This window comes from Anabas testudineus, chromosome 8, assembly GCF_900324465.2.
Source record: "Anabas testudineus chromosome 8, fAnaTes1.2, whole genome shotgun sequence".
NCBI lineage: Eukaryota > Metazoa > Chordata > Actinopteri > Anabantiformes > Anabantidae > Anabas > Anabas testudineus.
In genome coordinates this window covers 17,890,786-17,898,808 of record NC_046617.1, presented here as the reverse complement: position 1 = coordinate 17,898,808, position 8,023 = coordinate 17,890,786, and positions in this window count along the sequence as shown.

Sequence of the window (8,023 nt, the reverse complement as noted above, 5' to 3'; positions counted from 1 at the left end):
CCCTCATTGGCTGAGAACGTCACAAATAAGTGGGCTGTGATGACCCTGTGGTAAAGAATAGGCGGGGAATGTGGGGACGGGGGGTAGGAGAGGGGCAACAACTGCGGAGGGGTCTGCTGCCTGGCGTGCTGGAAATAAGACGTGCATAAGGGAGCATGCATGGCCAGGACAATGAGGAGGGACAACAAAATGGCTTTCTGAATGAGAGCTAGCAGATAGACGGACTGAAGTGAATTAATAATTATGTAGAGGTACTTTAAAGTATTATTTCTAGTGTCTGTGCTTCTTTACACTGCTGCTTTGCCCTCTCGGTAATCATCTCATTACTGATCAGGACTAACTACAGGGGCCCGCGAGGTCAAGGACCAGGACCAGAGGCTCAGTCAAAGACTCTATATGACCAACAAAAATCTTAAACTTTGACCTCTGGCCACTAAAAACAAAACGGTGAATCAGTGAATCAGTCTGAGTCGACAGTTGTACCAAATTTAAAAGAATTCCCTTCTTAGAAATTACATTCGCAGGAATCAGGCAGCGGTCAGAGAACCTGAAAACCTTCAAGACTCCAGTTCTACCTGTCACCTGGCGCAGAGGCATAAAAAATTAGAAACAAAACAGCCACAAAGAGATGAAAAATTACCAGAACTAGACACAAGAAGGTCTCGAAAACAATAACAGTACATATCAAGGAGCTAAGGGAACAGGTGTGTAGGTGGTGATGTCTCAGGTTTGAGGAAAGTTGATCAGATAAGGTGCATTAATCTGTTAGTAATCATCTGCTGTTGGTTAGGATGTTGTAAAGTGTGATGACTGTGGAGATGAAGGATCTGCTGTATCTTTCAAGTCACTTTGCAGAATTTAAAATCTGTAGCATCTTTCTGCTGACATATAATGACCTTGGCTGTCTTAAGAGGAAAGATGCCCTATTTTATACTGCACATCTGTGTGACGTGACCAGTCCAACTTATTGTCCAGATGCACACACAGATATTTGTTCCAGCCTACAAATATCTAGCTGTGCACCTGGACAATAAGTTGGACGCTTGACATTTGAAATGACTGCATGTCTTAATAGAAATGGGGATGTAGCTGAAGGGACAGAGGTAATGAGATAATCGGTGTTTCTCACTTTCACCTGCCAATGCTTTGTTGGACATGTTATCACTACCTGTTACATTACGAGTGCAGAATGCACTGATGCATCATGTACAGCACGTACGAGATGAAGGGAACAAGATGTGATGTTCAGAAAGGTTTTTTTAAACCAACCTGCACCTTTTCTCACATTTTAACCTGTACACCTCTTTATTTCTTTCTATCCTCCCCCAACATGAGCATCTTTGCTCTGTTTCCCTCTGGCTCTGGTTTTTTGTTGAAGTGAAGCTGCTCCGCTCGCTGTGTTGTGGTGGAACCAGCTGCAGCCGTGCAAAACTCAAGGTGGCTCACTGACATTTAGCTCAATCTCCCGTTGGGATCAGGTTTCCGTGGCTCATTCTAAGCACTGTGCTCTAATGCTAATAAAACACAGCAGTGATAATGCTGCACACACACACACACACACACACACACACACACACACACACACACACACACAAACAAACAGTGTTCTTGTTGAGTGAGACCATCCTTAAGTTTGAGATCATTACTAGAAAAAAATAATTAGGTGTGTATCATGTAGACTTTAGGTCAGATTACACCTTAATATTAAAATGACAAATTACCTGTTTTATCTAAAATAAAATAATATAAAGTGCAACATATTTTCATATATTCTGTCTTTGGTAGGTGCTTTTAAAGTAACTAAATGCATTTACTCAAATACTGTACTTAATTATAGCTTAAAATAATTTCTTTTTTTTTTTTTTACTCCACTACATTTATTTGATTACCACTAATTACTATTGAAATAATTAAAATTTTAGATTAATAATACAAAATACTATATAATCATAAGACTTTATTGATCCTAGTTAAGTTAGTTAAAATAAAACCTACCATTACCAATAGGAACATTAAAAATAATTAAAATACAATATGTTCATAAGCATACATGTGAATTATATTATATATAACTATTTCTCTGCTGTGGTATTACTACTTTTACTTAAGTACTGTACACAATTTGATTCCTTCTGACAGCACCGTGCTTTTGACGTGACACGTTTTCAGTCGTGGTTGTTGACTTAAGGACACTAAAGTCCTTGGATAATGTGGACAAGAGAGAGGACGCGGTACTTCTAAAACAGGACGTCCTCTACTGTCGACCCTCTCGGCCCATGACTGACACAAAAAACACTTTGTGGAGATAATAAATCAGACCTGACGGGGAAAATAAGAGTAAAAAACACTGAAGTCTCTCACTGTTTATATTTTTTAAAGTCAAAAAATTAAATTCTAATTTAAACCAACACTCGTAGTGACTCAGTACATGTACTCAATTGCTGTACTTTTAACATATTTCCATTTGGGTATTTTTACTCCACTTCATTCAAAGTGTAATATAATTTCTTTTACAGCTTTAGTTGATAGTTATGTAAAAAGCAGAGTTTTGCAGATGTAGAAACCTAATACAAAACATAACTAATAGATTATGATGAATAATTATAAATTCACCTGACTGTACATGAAGTGGTTAAAATCTGCTCCCTTTTGCTGGATCTACAAGTTTTAAGTTTTATTTCTTTATTTATTATTATACTTTCTTATTATTATATTTTCTCTGCCACAGTTTCAAGAACAAACCTGAACTTTTAGTCTTTAGTGAAGTACTTGTACTTTGTAATATTTGAGCAGGTACTTCACTTCAACTTGAGTCAGGAATTCAAAGTGGTACCTCAACTTGTAGCACAGATTTTTTTAAGCAGGTACTTCTACTTGTACTTAGTTTGCAAACTTCTACCAAGTTACACACTCGATAAATAAACCAACAACCGATCGACTTCTATCACCTGGGTTCTCACAGAATAAGAACTCCAGCTCTTTAACTTTTGTCACGGTGTTTTCTGCCCATGTCTGCGACCAGTCATCCTTCAGGCATATTCCACATTCTGCTCTCCCATCAAATGATTATGTGCGTAATGATTTGGAGCCGGGATGAGGACAGGCTCAGTCGTGATGTAACGAGCGTGTGTGAGAGCTTGTTGGCAGGCGGCTCCGTGTGGGAGGTGGGCCCGTCAGGAGAGCCTGCCTGTGGCTGCTCATCACTGTGACAGACACAGGAAGCACTTAGAGTTGGGATGATGAGGGCCAGAAGTAGCGGTGGATATGTGTGTGCAGGTAGCGCGTATTCTGCATTGTATTATTAGCTGAGGCAGGGCAGCTGGGGTTTGAAGTGTCCCACTGTAACTGTACCTATAGCAGCAGTTGTGATCCTCTGGTATAAATAGTGCCGTGGGCATGTAGGCAGGCAGCTATGACACAATGGCAGAATTTCTGTGTTCTTTGAGGCAGGTTTGAGAATGTGACACCCTGCAGGCGAAGAACCCCCCTAGATGCTACACTGAAGCTTGAAGGTTACATCAAGGTGGGGATGAGTGTGTGTGCATGTTTACATGCATTGTAGTAACCAAATCGTCCTGTTGCACAATTAAGCTGATTTGAGAATGTAAACTGAAACCCCATTTCTAGGACTAGAATAAAAAATATTCAGTATAGTATAGTAAATCCACTAGGGGGCAGATTTGGGCCTAATCATCTCAAATCATGTCCAAAAACAGAATGTCATTTTTGTAAACTTGTTATTTCGATGTTACCATTTGGTTTTTTAGTTTTCGAACCTTATCAGCGATCTTCAGCCTGGGCTCTGCACCGTGTAGAACACAACAAGTGCACGGACAGCACGTCCATCTGCTTTAAAAAAATCCCCTTTTTTGCTTAAAGCAGCACTAAGACATCGTGTTTATGCCGACAGCTGCCTATAAAACTTTCCACCATTGCTGAGGTACTTTAAAACTTGATGCTGCCTCCACAGGTTATGTGCTGAATTACATCTTACATAAGTGTAGCATTGATTTTATAAGACGTGCACAACCAATGCAACAAATGAACTTACGTATGGTGGCTATGACGCACACATAAACCTGTAATTAAGTATATCTGCCTCATAATCTCATGCTACTGAGGCAAATATCTGTATTTTCACAGAAAACAGCTTTTTGTTACTTTGGCTCACTGTGTTTTCCTCAGTCCACTGGTTCCCACTTTATATGTGTGGATATACTCTCATCTACTGCCATCCTAACAATCTCTCACTTGAAATCTCCCTGTTCTCTGTTTCACCAGCCCATTATTCCTGTCCTTTCCTTCACCCACTTCATCACTTTGCTGCTCTGAGAAACTGGAAATAAACCAAGGTTGGACACTGTCTTCACCTTCCTTTTCATTCTCTAGTCATTTTATTTCATTTCATGAACATTTCATTCTAATCAACCTAATCTAGACTGAAGTCTAACCTTAAACCTAAAACTAGGTTGTGAGAATCTGCCAAATGTATGTGTTGCATGCATGTACAGTTTTGTATTTTCTTAATTAATTAGAAAGACCTTGACCTTTGAGGTTTGACCACCAAAATATAATGAGTTCATCGTCAAGTCCTCCTAAGATGTTGCTTTTACAAGACTGGGACGAACACACAGAAAGAGGTCAGGGTTTAAAGGGAACAAAGAAGATGGAACAATAAACAAACACAATCTAGTGAGCGTGTCTCTGAGAACATGAAATGAAGTCACAGTCCACGCTCTCGTGTGTTGTCGTGTCACCAAATGTCAGAAATATCAGGCTGAAAACTTCTCTCTGGTCCAAGGAGAAACTGGAAACTGAGAAGGAGCCACTTCCTCCTCCGAAGATCTCACACACACACACACACACACACACACACACACACACACACACACACACACACACACACACACACTCACAGTTACTGTATATAGACACACTCTGCATCATGTCTCCAAGATCTGTGTTGTGGTTTTGTTTACAGGAGCCTGTGCAGTCTTTAATAAGACTTATGACTTCAGTTCTTGGCTCCCTACCAGCTAATGTACTACTTGTATTATGCATTTAAACCTGTCTGTCTTAAGAAAGACAGAGTCAAAGCAAGTCTGAGTTGGCATGAAATTATAAATTAAAGCAGTGTAAACAAGAAAAAGCAACTGATACTAGGCACTGGGAGAATGTGTGTTTCATAATGACCATAAATAATGTCAGGTAATGTAAGTGTTACATAAATTGTCCCTAACATCAGATTATTTAATGTGATTTAACAACAGTATCGTTACACTTGGTAAGTTTACATTTTACAAATTAGGCCAATGAAACAATGACACAAAGTTAAAAGCATTTCTTGTGGGATGGAGGTGAAGTCGTGGTGTCCTTGACTTTTTCCTACCAAACTCCGTTCATCTAAGGGTCCAAGTAGACTCAAGTCCTTCATGCATGATGGTTCAAAAACCATCATGCAATGGTCACATTATTTTTGACCTCTTACCACCAAAATACTATAATGTCGTCCTTGAACCTAAGTAGACCTTTGTGCAGAGAAGTCAAAATGTGATTCATTGTTCCTAGTTAGAAGAAATTCCCCATTAATTCCCCTGAAAGATCACAAGAATGAGATGGCAACTATAAAATGATGTTGGGATTAAAGATATAATTTATATTTGGGATTTAATACTGAACAGAACTACTGGGTATAGGGACCTGTGATATCAGGAAGCCCCTAGGCCAGAGCCTATGGATGATAAAAGTCATAAAGCTCATTTACAAAATGCTTAATTATTTCAAAGTGACAAAAAAGACAAGATTAAAAGAAATATACACAAAATTATCAAAGAGAGAGGGAGATAGCGCTTTCCTCCATTCATTTCTATGGTACAGTACCTTCTGCTCCTCCATGTGCCTTATGTACAATACAAACACATTCCATATTTCATATATAATATTATTCCCCTCTGCTCTGTGGTTAGTTGGAGGCGTTGGCATTCTTGGAGTTTCAGAGTATATTTAACCCTGTGGGTCCCCCCCCTGGATGGCCCCTCCATATACGGACCTGAGCGTGGGTAGACTGGGAATGACTAGATGTGTGGGGTCGGAGGAACAGCAGTGATGACAGGATGATGGATGAATGTTTGAGCAAAATGAAGAGAGTCTACTACGAAGAAATTCAGAGATAGACAGGAGAGGAGCTGAAAGATGCTACGATAAGAAGTAAGACGCTAAGATGGGTGACCCCATCTTAGGGGTCACAAACATATCTGGGTGCAGGCTCTGAGACACACGTGCAGCACAGGTCCTGCAGATCGCCATCAGAAAAACAAGTGCAACAACAGCCATGTGAGAGAAGATAGAAATGTGACCTTGCAGACACAAGTGTCAACATTTCTGAGCATGTAACAGTATGTTCAAGTGTGAGTGTGAGACAGACAGACAGACAAACAGACAGACAGAGCACAGGGTATGAAATAGACAGGTGTGTGTCTGTGTGACAGGTGTTTAGCTGGAATGGTGCTAAGCTTTAAGTGGTGTCCCAACCCAAACCCTATTCCTGGGACACACACACACACCATTATAGTAATCATCAATAGGAGGAAAGTTTAATGATCCCTGCAGATAATTTGAGTAATTATTTAAAAAAAAAAAGTATTAAAATAGGTGCATTTTAATGTCATTCATAGCACTTACACATGTGAATTTAACTGTATTTACAGATTTGTTTGTATCCTATCATTGTAACAAGCTCAACAATCAGTGACAAAGACGACTCAGGTGGCGTCAAACTATCTCATTAATGCATTTACTCAAACACATGCCTCTTTTTTACATATATATATACAGAATTATCTGTCATTAGTTGTGACTGCATATATAGAATTTAAGTGATGAATTGTATTTAATACACCTTACGCTGTCAGACTGTATAGCTGAGGCCTGGACCCTAGGGCCCATAAATCACCTGCACTATGTGTGGAGCTTGATTACTGCTCCGGAGCTGGAACCAAAAGAGTGCAGCGCTGAAAGAGAAGCCAAGTAAATAATATAACACTGAGTCCATCACTGCTGCTCTGGAACAGCACCCTGTGGAAGCTTACGACAGATACACAGAGTAGAAAACAATGGTGATAGCCTTTTAGGAAATAAAACAGGGAAATGGGTTTAATAATTTAATGGTAGATGAGTTTTAGGTCGTTTACGGCTTCTTCTGAATAATTCTCTGCACAATTTTCACAACACTTTATGTTAAAAATAAGATTTTGTCCACTAAGCAAGCACGAGACATGTTTATATTGTCTTTAAAAGTCTGGAAAATAGATGTAATTAACAGTGTAAAGGATCACGGCTACAAAGGACCGCAAAAAATAGCTGAACAGAAGGTCCCATTTCTCCAGAGCCAGTTGACAACACTTCCTATTAATAGTGCGGATTGTCCTTGGGTATTTTTATAAAAGGAGCTGGGGTGTGTGTATGTACAGTATTTGAGTGTGTGTGTGTGTGTGTGCATTAGTGAAGTAAAGCAGAAGGGGATGAAGCTTTCTCAGAGACGACCGAGCGAAAAAAGCTCTTATTACAGCAGCATTATCCACGTCTCAGCTGGTGCGTCACACTTTGCCGTCACTCATTGGCTGGTACGACTTCACCCAAACCTTCTCCATCCTTCTCTGTACACTCGGTGTCACTTATTCCATGTATCAGTGTTTTAGCCTGTCATTTTCTCCACTGTGCTTTCCTATACACACACACACACACACACACACACACACACACACACTGTGATGTTTCCATCACTTTAAAGAGGCCTTACATTAACTTAACTTACTTACTACATTGCCTAAACTTAAACTATAACTTTAATTCAAATCTTCAGTCTTAAATATATGATTTATAATTTATGTATGTCCTGACAAGTACCAGGGTACACACACACACACACACACACACACCCTTGGTCTATTTTTAGCGTGCTGGGGGGGTTTGAAGGTAGAGTTGTGTCGACCCCTTGTCTCGCACCAGCTCCAGGCCTTACAAG